Source organism: Solanum stenotomum, chromosome 3, assembly GCF_019186545.1.
Source record: "Solanum stenotomum isolate F172 chromosome 3, ASM1918654v1, whole genome shotgun sequence".
Taxonomy (NCBI): domain Eukaryota; kingdom Viridiplantae; phylum Streptophyta; class Magnoliopsida; order Solanales; family Solanaceae; genus Solanum; species Solanum stenotomum.
In genome coordinates this window covers 59,159,337-59,173,311 of record NC_064284.1, presented here as the reverse complement: position 1 = coordinate 59,173,311, position 13,975 = coordinate 59,159,337, and the positions used below count along the sequence as shown (strand labels likewise).

Genomic DNA, 13,975 nt, shown 5'->3' with positions numbered 1-13,975 from the left:
CTAACTGAGATGGACGTCGGGACAAGACCCACGACATCCTAATAACCAAATGAAATGACTGAAGTAAACAAGGGATTCTCCGGAAGCAAAAAGGCGTCAGTACATTGAATGTATGAGCATGTGAGGGGAATTCTAAAACTTAACATACGCTTGAACTGGAACTGAAGAAAAACTTACCTCATCTCAACTCAACTCATTTCAATATAAAGTAGTAATAAAAGTGCATTATAAAGAAAAACTTTTAAATCATAAGACAATAACTCAATTTATTAGAAAATACAATGTAACTCAGTTTGCATATAAAAATATAAGTAACTCTGTGGGAGATTCTCTAACCGACAAGCATCACTATGAGTTATGTGATGATACAACGTCTAGCCCACGCTGCCAGAACTGTCCAATACTTTGTCAGGGTATAGGACCTACTACTAAGTGGATCCACTAGTCTATGCTAAAAGCATTAAGGAATCGTCTAAAAAGTATGACCCCTTCTACCCATGTTGGTTACATGATTTATGGAGACTTTGAGTTATCTGAACTTGTCCTCATATCGGTGCTCAATACTACTCTCAAAATGTAGCTAGTTCATGTGTAAAAACATAACTTTTTCTGTGGTTTGAGATTATTACTCAAAAATCTTTCTCTTAAAAGAGATGGTACTAAAACTGTTCATGAAAACTCTTGTGGAAATCAGTGTTTCCTCTCATCTTAAATGTGAAAACATTTATTCTTGTGATTACTTAGTTCCCATATATCATTTTAAAGAACATGAACTCAACTCTACTATTTCTCAAACTCAAGTGCTCAAGTCTTAAAACAAGTTTAAAATGATTGTAAAAGACTTAGTTAAAATGACTTGGATGAACTCTCAAGACTTGACTCCTTAGCTCTACCTTGAACTTCAATTATGAATTCAAGGTTATGATTCATGTTATGAATATGTTTAAAAGTAGTTTAGAGTGTTTAGAATCAATAGGGAGTAAAGGTAACCTTTGAAAGAACTCAAATAGACTAAACGACGGAAAAAAAGGTGGGGGCAGACATCCCTGGCGCACTAAGTGGCACAGGGTACCAGCCCTTGAACCACAAAGTGGTGGTTGGGGCCCACTGTCTGGTGCAGGGCGCCAGGCCTCAACCTACAGACACTCTTCTCTGGCGCAATGGTGGGGCGGCGCGCCACACCCTGCCCAGATTCATCCAACGATTTTTCTTACTCATTTTCTATTGAAAAGATAATCGATCCATTTCTTGTAGGTAAAATCAACCCAAACTCTCTGAGGAAATTCAGAGAAACAGCAGAGAAGTGTCTGCAAGAGAATGACACTGATAGGCCTAATATGATGGATGTGTTGTGGGACTTGGATTACGCTCGACAGCTTCAACACCCTACAATGCCCCAACAATCTCATGAGGATACCAACTCCGATGTTTCAATCACTTACCTTCTATAACTGTAAGCACAAGTTGTGTCACAGTCACTGATAGTGAGGTTTTTTCAGAATTGAGGATCGATGAGACCGGCCAGATGATTTGTGGCCTTGTTGTTGTTAGCATTCATCGATATGTAATTCCGTCTTATTCTACTTCATTCTGTCTAATGTAATTGTGTATCAAAACAGTGTAATAATCAGTGTTCAGTTTTAATTTCTGCATTGGATAATAGGCAAATGCCTCTTGACAATGCATCTGTATTAATAGTATATAATGTAGATAATGAAGTCTCATGTCTATTCTCCCACAGTGTCTAGTTTTAGTTTTTAGTTAATGCATAATTGTTTGTTCAAATTTTTAACATATCATAATCTCTAAAATTCTCTATTATCTAAATTTTTTTTTTTTACAAAACCCCCTCTTGGATACATCTTTATCTCCTCTCAAATATATCCTTATCCCCTTTCAAGCTTATCCATCCACTCTCAGATACATCCCTCTTTCTAAGTAATGTATCATTTGCAATATATCGAACAACCAAAAAATGTATCCGGGAGTTATGCGAAATCCAAGATTTTTATAATTAGGAAAACTTATTGGATAGGATATAATTAGCCGTATGAATTTCGGTACTTTATACAAAAACAAATGCTTTATTTGTTTTCGCCCTTTAGTCTGTCATGGTACTTTTATTGTTAATTTTTAATTATTACCCAAAAGTTCCATTGAAATATCCGTCTATTTATTTATTATCAAACTCTACTTATATTTTTAAAAATATATAATTATATATATGTTTTTAAATTTTTTTTCAAACACTTAAATTTAATTTTCCTAAATGATGAGTTATGTGATACCAAATATTTTTTTAATGTTAAATTGATTTTATAATAATATTTAATTTAGAATAAAGTATTGAAATTGTTAATAACATGTCGAAATGTTTAGTGAAAAGAAATGATAAACAATTTTATTAAAATGAATTAATATATCCTTAATTTATTTATAAGAAATAATAAATTAAAAGTATATGTATGGGAGAATAACAAATGACAAAAATAGAATGAAAAGGCAGTTATGAGTTCTATTTTAGGAAGAGTATTTTGAGACTTTAAAAACATATGAGGGATTAAATAGTTAGGTATTTGGTCAAATAAAAAGTGTTTATACATTGGAACACTATCAAATAGTTAAGTACTATTTTTTTAATCGAAATATTTAGGCTTACTAATTAGGAAAGCTGAAATAAACACAAAGCATCATTCATTTGGGTCTACTGCCCAAATCTAATAATTTTACTAAATAGAGAAAGGGCCGCCCAATTCCTACCAAACCCTTTCCCAATATAAACAAAAAAAAAAAACAAGAAAACTTAACCATCTATGACATTTTCCTTAAGACTAGGTTTCCTAATCCACCGTTGCTTCCTCATCTCTCCAAGAAACTTCCACGTCGAACAAGACATTCCGTCTTCGCATGATGTGACTAATCAGTGTTCTTAAAAGGAAGATCATAAGAACATTGATTACCCACAACATGAGGAGACTGAAGGCCCTATTCGATGATAAGATAAACATTTTTCACATGTGGATGTTTCTCGAAGAGATGAAGAGGAAGCCACGGCGGATCAGTAAACCTAATCTTATGGAAGATGTCTTAAATGGTTAGGTTTTCTTGTTTATATAGGGAAAGAGTTTGGTTCGAGTTGGGCAACCTTTTATGTATTTAGTAAAGTTATTAGATTTGGGCGATAGGCCCAAATGAGTGATGTTTTGTATTTATTTCAACTTTAAGCCTGGAAATTTTTATTTTAAGAAAAAAACATAAGTTGGGTGAAAAATTATAACTTTTCATGATTTTTTTTAAAACTTTATAAGCACTTTTGAGCATTTACTAGACACATAGATAAGTTTTTTTATATATATAAAAATAAAAAAACTTATGAGCTAGTCTGATATGATGGAGAAAAAACTCCATCAAATTCGTCTTTATTGAGTTATTATCATAAAATTTGTGTTATTGTCAGAAATTCGTCTATATTGTATTATTATCATAAAATGTGTGTATTTTTCTCCTTAAACACAACATTTTAAGTAAAGAAGGATGGAGGAGAATTTTAATTATCCTCAAGTTTCGAAGGCAAAAATTGATCTTAAGGTTATCGCTTCACAAAAAAAAAAAAAATCAATCATAAAAAGATTAAGTATTTTCTCCGTCCCAAATTAGGTGTTATGTTTTATTTTTTAGATTCAAATTATGTGAACTTTAAAAGACATTTTAAAATATATATTTTCATTAAACTGATATGAAAAAATTACATCTTGTAATACTTTTTGTATAGTTTTGAATTTAAATAGTTTAAGTGTAACTATTAAATTGATTTAATTTAATTTAGCTTAAAAATTAGTCAAATTAACTTTCGAAAAATAAAATATGACAATTAATTTAGAAGGACTAATATTTTGATTAAGTTATCAGTTGTGGTTTAATCACAATTAGATCAAGTTTCTATAAACTATTTATTTAAAAGAATAAAGAACACAATTTAGTATTAGTGGAGAAAGCCTTAAACAAAGACTTAATACCTCCAAACTAAACATTGTTTAAAAAAAAATTGAAACCTTATGTAGCTTGTGATTTTATTAGTCCAATAAAATTTTACGTTCGTCTTTGGTTCTAAAATTCTGTCTTTTAACTCAAGCTAAGGTCTATATATATACTAGAAAGGCATGGCCCGTGCTTAGCACGGGCCCAACATAGTAAGCATGTGGTAAACAAAGTATTGTTCGAACTTATTTCAACCATAAAAGCCACAATTTTCAATGAAGCAACTTATTCAAGTTATGAATGATTTGGTTAAATGGATGATCTAGTAAGTTATAAACAAAAGAAATTCAAATGAAAAGAAGTATTCTAGCAATTGCAATCTGTTCTGGAAACATCAGCTCTTCAACTCCTTCCTTGCACATATCTCCTTTTCAATGCCTGGACATTACTGTTTGTCGTTCCTGTAAATTATTGAAAAGGAACATATCAAAAATAGTTGGGCCAAGCTCCTATTAAAATATCAACTTCACTATTTACACAAATTGCATATTTATATCAAGATGACAAAATCAAAAGATTTTAGATACAAATTAAGCAGTTCTCTTATGTTTAAAGGTTGAAGTTAAAATGTAAGTAGGCAAATTTAGATAAGTCGGGTATTATACATGTTGTTAGAGAAAATAGATTAGCAATGTCAAATTAGTAATAATGGAAAATTTACAATATTGGGACGATCAATATGCCATACGGAACACGTAATGGAAAGAACAGGCTTACTTGTTAGAGAAATGGTCAGAGGATTGTATACTTTTTCCTTTGTTTAAATTGTTTTGGGGTTGAGTTGGTCGAACATGGTGACTAACAACTGACAAACAAAATACAAAAGATGTTTAAAGGTAGACTTGGTCTGTACACATTTGCAGAGGGAACACATTGGTAACATTAAGTTAATAAAAGAGGAAACCTTTCTCAGGAAGCACATGAGGTTCTTGGATGATAAGTGCAACATGTTATTGAAAAATCATCTCTGTACCAAGATGATGTTGGCTGCGTTGGGGTGTCAATAGTGGGATTTTCAAGAAGATTATATCTTGTAGAATCTGTTTGCAGACAGCGAGATAGCAACAATGCCTCCCAAATACAAAACAAACTTCAAATGCTTACTTTACTGTAAACTTAAAATTTGAAAATAGGAAAGACGCAACAAAAGAAATACCAAAGAAGTATAACTAAAAATAACTGAGATTTGCAAATACCAGGATCGGGTAGATGGGATAGATAAAAAGATGCCGGGAGATGTGAGGCAACTTTTTATTCCTTCTTTTGATAAATTCCCACATAAACAATGTCTACCAATAATTAAACTCCAACTAGTGCAACTGATGCTATTGCATCTATTATTTTATCTGATGAACCTTATAAGACACTTACAAAAAAATATTCGACACGCTTAGTTGGTGCAGTANGTTTGCAGACAACGAGATAGCAACAATGCCTCCCAAATACAAAACAAACTTCAAATGCTTACTTTACTGTAAACTTAAAATTTGAAAATAGGAGAGACGCAACAAAAGAAATACCAAAGAAGTATAACTAAAAATAAGTGAGATTTACAAATACCAGGATCGAGTAGATGGGATAGATAAAAAGATGCCGGGAGATGTGAGGCAACTTTTTATTCCTTCTTTTGATAAATTCCCACATAAACAATGTCTACCAATAATTAAACTCCAGCTAGTGCAACTGATGCTATTGCATCTATTATTTTATCTGATGAACCTTATAAGACACTTATAAAAAAATATTCGACACGCTTAGTTGGTGCAGTATTTTCCATCAACAGATTGATTTGAGAGCAAAAAAGGATAATGGAGATATCAACACAAAAGAAAGAGAAGGAAAGAGTAATCCACATTTGCTGCAAGCTAGGAAAAACATGAATGACCAAATATGTTAATAATCTGCAAGTACCTGTTAAGATAAGGTGCTTCATGTATAATTACTTCAAATATGAAAATGGGTAGACCATCTACATCAAGCCCCTTGAGGTGTGAACTTTTTTCATGCCAACTGTGAATTCCTTAATATATATAAACTTGAGCTACTAATCGGTATAACAGAAAAAAAATTGAGAAGAAGCAAAGACCGCCCAAAATAATGTATAGAAAGAGAGAACCAACAACAATATTAACTTACTTTCCCTCTGTTCCGCTGATGCAAGATCTTCCATGATTTGTTGTATGTCACAGCAAATCCATGAAACAATAATACCATATTCGTTACATGAATATACAACTTTCTTTTTCGAGCTCTGCTAACAATAATACCATATATATATAACACTTGAGCTACTAACCCGTATAACAGAACAAATTGAGAAGAAGCAAAGATCACCCAGAGTAATGTATAAAAAGAGAGAACCAACAACAATACTGACTTACTTTCTCTTTAACCTCCAATGCAACATCTTCAATGATTTGTTGTGTTCACAGCCAATCCATGAAATAAAAATGTCATATTCGTTACATGCAGGTACGACTTTCTTTTTCGAATCTTGCTAACAATAATACCATATAAAACACTTGAGCTACTAATCCATATGGCAGATCTTCCATGATTTGTTTATCTGCATAAAATAAGTATTCATGGATAAAAATGGATTTAGAAATAGAAGATCTATGACAACAGCCATCACATTGTGCCAAGAAAGAAGTACACTGACAATCCATAAATTATACATATTCAATAATATTTACAAATAAATCGAGCTTAAACTCAATATAAACAATTCTACAATCTTTATAATGCCATTTTGTATCATATCAATTTCACCTCTAATCACAACTGAACTTTATTGGTTTAATTAATAACATTAGTTAGTGAGCATACAATAACTGAAATTGAAAAAGAAGAATGTGTGAATAAAAGCCGCCTCACAGTTTCTAATTAAAGAATAGTTAAAATCTAAAAAAGATATGCATAGAAAACAGACAAAAGAATTCTATAGGCCAAGAATTTACAGTTGTAAAATCATGAAAAGAGGAAGCAAATTCCAACAATGTCGGCAGAAATCTTGTAATACGAACAATTTGTTTGTGCATTTTTCCTGTTTCAAGAAATCACCAGAGAACAATTGAAACGACGGGTGCATTACTCTAATGTCAGAGAATTCACATAAGCGTAACAAGATTATTGTAAAATCTTTACATGAGTTATCAAGGGACATGCCATGTTCCTTTATCTGACACAGAAATGTAGGACTTTTCACAGTCGATGATACCTTCTTTATTCTTTGGAGGTGTGTTGGTGTCTTCTTGAATTTCCACTTCCACATATGAAGTGAAACTCCAAGATCAATTGAAATGGAGAACAATAAAATTTCAGAACTTGGTGCTTGAAATCTAAGTCGATGTTTCAACATTTTCTAATACATATAAGAACAAACGAATTATATTACTCTCTAGAATAAAGAATCAAGTATTTTATAAATGCACTAAAGGAGAAGATACAAGGATAACTATTAAAGCTATAATGTCTCTAAAAAATTCCTAATAGTATTTTTTAAGAAGTAAAATTTCATTGCTCACCTAACAATAGTCACAATACCGTCAAGTAACTTCAATTCCACCAATTCCTCGCTTGTTTATTCCTACTGAAGTTGAAAACATCCTTAGGTGCATTTGAAGAATTTTTCATAGTGAGAAAGAGACCTTTACGCTCTTCTTTTTATTACTTTCCTTCCAATTCAACACATCTTCTAAAAGTATTAGTTAAAAGAGAGAAAGAGAAAGGAAAAACATATTTACATTAAGATACTTGGTACTGTAGAAAACCATTTGATTAATGGCTTAAACTGAATAACAATGTCAATTTACCAGTGGGATATCACATCGACAACATTTTATTTTATTTTTGTAAGTATTACATAGACAATATTCACAACATTTTTTCTTATAAAGTAATAAATTTTGTATTGATAATTGAGGCAGAAAACAACCATATACACATGTTAATAACACAAACTGAATTCACCTTAAATATAACATCCCAAGAGGGTAATAGAGCATATTTTACTCCCTTCATTTCAATTTATTTGTATCACTTTTCTTTTTAGTACGCTTAAAAGAATGTCTCTTTACTTTTTTAGCAACTCTTTATTTCTAACTTTTCACATGACATGTTAAAGATCACAAGTTCAAAAGGGCATTTTGGCACATCCTATATATTTTTAGTTTAAGACCATAAAACTCAAGAGCCTTTATTACTTGTAAAAAAATACATAAAACATGAATTTCTCCTTTAACATATAACATGCATATAAGAGATTATTCTCATAAAACATCAGCTTCCAAAATATACCTACTAAATAATAAAGAACTCTTAAATTCAAAAGTAATTATCAAGATTAGCATATTAAACAAAAACCATAACAAAATTCTGAAAATTGGAAGCAGAGAAGAGCAAGTATTATCATACCAAAGATTTTGGAAGTTGCTCCTAGTCTAAGTAAATAGCAAAGAATGATGAACGGAGATTGCCATATGTGTATCTCCTCTAAGTAGCAAATAGAACATGTTGAAAGAAGCCTTAAGAATATTTGCAATTAGCAAGTAGTACTTGTTTAATGAGGGCCCAAATAAAATACAACTTACATTACTTTTGGTACAAGTATTTACCTTTAATTTTAATTTCTCAATATAGAAAAGAATGGACATAAATTCAATGTTTTTTTACAGCCATGAACTCTTTCAGTGCTTTAATCCTATAATCCTTTTTAGTGTTGTTTGAGTAAACCTAAAACCTTCCTCAACCTAGATATCCAGTTCTCTTCAAAGTTTGATCCAATGATCAAAGAAAAATAGCAATGGACGTAAAACCTAAACAATATACTACAACATAAAAATATATATTGTAAGAGATTGATATATACCTGTAAGTGCTTTTACTAAATTATCTTCTGCCTCTCTAATTAAGCTCAGTTTTCAATTTTCCAAGATATGCAGCCATGCCTAAAAGCATCGAAGCAAAAAGATACTTAATTAGTAAGATTTAACATGTACATGGGCACGAGGAAAAATTGATGCTTTTTTTAAAAAAAATAAGAGTTCAATTCAATCCCAAATAGAAAATACCCTTCAAAGGCGGATACTTTTTAGAATGTAGTATTTTCAATTTTACCCTGGAATTGAAGGGTTTCTTCAGCTTGGAGGTTGGTTGAATCCAAAGATTTTCGAAAAGAGATGGCGCCTGCATCTATACTCTGTTGTTGAATTTGTAAATCCCTATCACATGTAAACCTAAGTTGCTCCATTTTGTTTAGTCTAACATTTAGAGTTTACAAATGAAAATTTTGGTACTTGTCAAAATGGTATAGATACATGAAAAAAGAAAAAGAAAAGGAAAGACCAAGAAATCTACCTCATACCCAGTTGAATTTTGAGGTCTTTGTTGGTATATGGCAGAAGAATTTTTTTGTTGTACTCTCTTATAATATGACTCATCAATGCAAAATTGAGACGGGTCTACACTTCTGGGCATAGGAGATGAAGAAGAAGTGGATTCAAAATAGGAATTTTGTGCATGCAACATACCTACATCCACATAACTATGAAGGAGCAAAAATTGAAAGCAATATCAAAACAATCGAACATAAAATCAACAAAACAGGACAAAGTTTAACCTAAAATCCTGGAAGAAGATGATGAAAAAGCAAAGAAAAACAATGAGAGCAAAAAAGCAAAGTGAAAGAGAAAAAATAGAACAGCAAACAGGAGAAGAGAAAAATGGAAGTTCACCTAGAAGGAGAGAGATTGCAGGGGAGGGAGATAGAACTGTAGATGCTTTGGCATACACATAGTTTTGCTAGAAAAAAAACATACACGTGTTAAACAAATAGGCACACAAAAGATAAAGTAATCAATACCCAATGAAAAAGGTACACATTTATAGTACCACTCAAATAACTTTGTGTACAATCATCAATTGCAGTGTTAGTCCTATTGTTGTTGGCTTATAAATAAGGGTAATATATAAGGGTAAAATAAAAAATGCTTTTGATATTATAGTACAGCTTGAACTGCTGTTGGTATCACTTCTTAAAGCTGTGTTAGTCCCAACCCAAGTCTCACTTCTAAATAAGAGTAATATATGCGTTATTTGGCCATAAAGTTTAGATATTTTATACTTGTATTTAGAAATTCTTCATTTATAATAAAAAAATTTAAAGCTTGAGTACTTGAGTTAGATATGAAGTTGCGTTTAGTTAAAAAAAAATAAAAAAATGTCAAGGGTATTTGAAATAATGTTAATACTCAAATGCATTTAATTACAATTTCAAAAATGAAAAATAAGTTGGAAAATATATTATACATTATTTCTAAATTTGAAATACAATTCCTTGGATTTGATTTATATAACTTCTAAATAAATTTTATATTTATTACAATCAAACATTATTTTAAAATAAAAAGTTTACTTTTAAAAAGTGAATAATTTTTATCGGGGCACTTAACGTAAACACAAATAGGGGTACAAAAACATAACTAACCAATAAATTGAACCGAAAAACTATTATTGGTTTATTGTTATTGATTTAGGGGAACTTTCACATATAGCCACTCAAAAATAGCTTAATTATGCTCCATAGCTATAGTTTGCTAATTACAATTCGTAACTACATGTTATAGGAAGGAGAGTGGCGAGCGAGATTGGTAGAGGGGGAGGAGAGAGGCGAGAGAGGGTAGAGAGAGGGAAATAGATGAATTATATATGTATATTGGTTCGATAATTGTATATATGTAACTGGTATACATATGTAGTTGTATATCTGGCGAGCGAGATTGGGAGGGGGGGGGGGAGAGAGGGCAATATTTTGTATAATTCGCGGATACGTTTGTATGATTCGCGTGTTTTTGTATAATTGAGTAATATAAAGTTTGGAATTATACAAATATGACAAAACACAAAATTATGAATTGATACAAACATAAACATATGAACTTTAAACATTTATACAAATTATATTATACAAATTACATTATATAAATTATATTATACAAAATTCAAAAACTACACGTTTATACAAACTTTAAAAAGTTATACACAAAAAGATTGAATGTATATGGTGATAAAACTGAAAAATCAAAGGAAATCATCGTAATATACAAATACAAACCGTTGTATACAAATACAAATCAAACGAAGAATTGTTAGTTGAGAATTATACAAATGTGGTGAAGTATACAAACATAGATAATTATACAAACTCAAAGTCAGCCCACGTATGGCGTAACTAATGGTTAATGTTAGTCACGAGTGGTAATTATAGCAAACTATAACTATGATGACTAATTAAGTAGTATAAGTATAAGTGTATAACATCTCGCACTTCAAAAGAACTAACTAGAGGTCTGTACAAGTTAAACTTCAGTTTGTAGTTTTGGGTCAACTTCAAACGACCATATTTTTTAGCACAGAAAGAATTAGAGAGCCCTTGATCTATTAAATTGAAGGTCTCTGAGTCCTCTTTCCACAAGTTTGCTAAATTCCAAGATCGGAGAAAAAAGTTATGCCTGTTTGAGTGAAGCCTCTTTAGTTAAGGATTTTCATCCGTTTGAGAAAAGGGTATTTTGGTCTTTTACTTATCCCACATGACTTGACCACGTTTTCCTCACCCAAGTTAAGGGTCTAATCAAATACTAAGTTATTTTTCACATTCCTAAACACTTAAAATTTGAGGGTGAAGTTTCAAGAAAAGGAAAAAAGGGTTTTCAAGCGGTCACTCAAGGGTTGAGGAATTTTGCCAAGAACAATCATTCTTTCCAGGTATGTGAGGTTTTCCATAGTGATGGATTTGTTCATCCTCATGCCAAATATGAATTCTTTCATTAATTCATCCATGAAATCATTTATGTAAAGATTCTTGAAGAGTTCTTGAGTTCTTGAGGTGAGGGTCTTGCGAATGAATGGAGTTCTTGATAGAAATTGAGTGCAATTTCAAAAAATTTGAGTTGGGTTTGTGAATCAAAGATATTTGGAAAGAAACCAATCGATTCTAGATGAGTTAGGACCCGAAATTGAGCAAGAAAATTCGTCGGATTTCTAGGTTCGGGGTGGGGCAATGTGCCACCAAGGCGCCAGATGTCACGACCCAACCCACCGGGCCACCTAAGTAGGAGAACCCTCGATTCTCAAACGGTTTTAATACATGCGGAAGCTTAAGAAAAACTGGGATTAATGGAATTTTGAAGAAATTTTACATAACACGAGTTTAAAACGATTCAAAGTTAACTTGTAAAGTATTTAACTTTCCCACGGATATAGTCTAAACAAGTACAAGAGCTTCTAAGATTACAAGGTATAATACAATTAACAATTGACGCAGCTTCCACCGCATCGAAGAAAAAATAGAAGTTGTGTGAGATTATCTTCGTTTTCACCTATTAGACATCACCGACCTTGCATCCAAACTATGTCAAAAGGCATAGCAAAAGTAGTATCAGTATAAACCACACGTACTTGTAGACATCATCAGTCAACCCGATACCTACCGCATAATATAAGAAATCGACTAGCAGTAAACATGCAATAAGACTGTTCATTCCTCCACCTTTATATCTTCCTACCCTTACCATTCACGGGTACTTTAACATATACTAGTACACTTGACTCTAACCCTCATCCCTATCACCCTACTCACTCGTATCTTAATCATAGCTTAACCATTCTAACTCATGGAAGGTTTTCTCGAATGCAACCACTACCGCTCCGACTAACCACTCACGACATACCTTTGTTTTTTCTTCGTCACCACTCAGCCCTTGACCCCATGACAATATTCTATCAAGGCTCGCTAACTGTTTCAATACAAATACCTTTCCAAGGTAAGACTTACCTATTTATTTACATCACAAATACCACCCCACTTCTCATTATTTAGGAACACGGACAGCCCATCTACATAACCAATATCAACACTCGGATCCTTAGTCCCCACTCACAAGACCTCATTTCGATTGGGTCTAACCTTTCACAGCGATTTTTGGTAAACGAGACATAACCAATTAGTTACAACACAATAAACACACATGTACTGGGTGCATAATTCAATTATCACTTTAGGAGCAACATACAACTTGCAACATCAATACAGACAGTTATGAATGTATCAATCATAAATGGTCATCTCATGGAACCCACACTCAAACTGTTAGTGTGTCGAAACGCGATACTCAATCCAAGATATGTGTCGATACGTGATATCCAATCCAATATATGACGTACGATCCAATATATGTGTCGGTACGTGATACCCGATCTAATATATGTGTCAAAATGTGACACCCAATTCAGTCAGCACAACCACAATCACGATCACACCCATAATGATATTACTTATAATCATACAATCAAGTAATAGGTTCATGGCATTTAACGATTCATACATAATCAATTCATTAAATTCAGTTCGTAACAGGTTCATGGCATGTAATTATATATATTTAGTCGTTTCACCGAGTTGATTCATAATCATTTATTCATATACGCGCGTGCACACAATTGAACTAATATTTGGCATGTATCAAATAAACAGGGAATCAAACCATCACCTACCCTTAGTTCACAAGACAGGGCTTCCCCCTACATTACACATCTCAGGTAACCACTTAGGAACACAGGTACAACCATCCCTTATTAAGTGCACAAAGGCCTATGCATGAATTCTACCATCAATAATCAATATACTACACAATAAGCATAGATTTACAATTATTCAATTAAATAAACCTAGCCTACCTGGGCATTAAGCAGTCACATAGGGATTGTAGCTCCAATTCTAGCTTTCGGACAACGAGACGGTGGATTTTAACTAGAAATCTGCAAGCTATCGTCAACCTTATGCTAAAAATCTCTTTCTCTTTCCTTCCCAAGTCTAGAGCAGCCTTTTAAGGGTTTCTGGGGTGATCCTCGCCTCTTTTTGGTGTTTTGGAAAAAAGAA

The 13,975-nt window shown here is 32.3% G+C and overlaps 1 long non-coding RNA gene across 7 annotated transcripts; it reads right to left on the bottom strand.

Moving 5' to 3' along the window:
• Positions 1 to 6,312: 6,312 nt before the first annotated feature.
• LOC125860876 (uncharacterized) lies at positions 6,313 to 9,767 on the bottom strand. 7 transcript variants are annotated; one of them, XR_007445891.1, is made up of 5 exons: positions 9,397 to 9,767; positions 9,111 to 9,299; positions 8,909 to 8,987; positions 7,566 to 7,732; positions 6,313 to 6,604 (listed from the first exon to the last, which is right to left on the bottom strand). It is a non-coding gene; the product is annotated as an uncharacterized LOC125860876 (long non-coding RNA). The 7 variants fall into 7 exon arrangements; XR_007445887.1 differs by having other exon boundaries at positions 9,157 to 9,299; XR_007445888.1 differs by having other exon boundaries at positions 7,566 to 7,630; positions 9,157 to 9,299.
• Between the last annotated feature and the right edge of the window lie 4,208 nt (positions 9,768 to 13,975).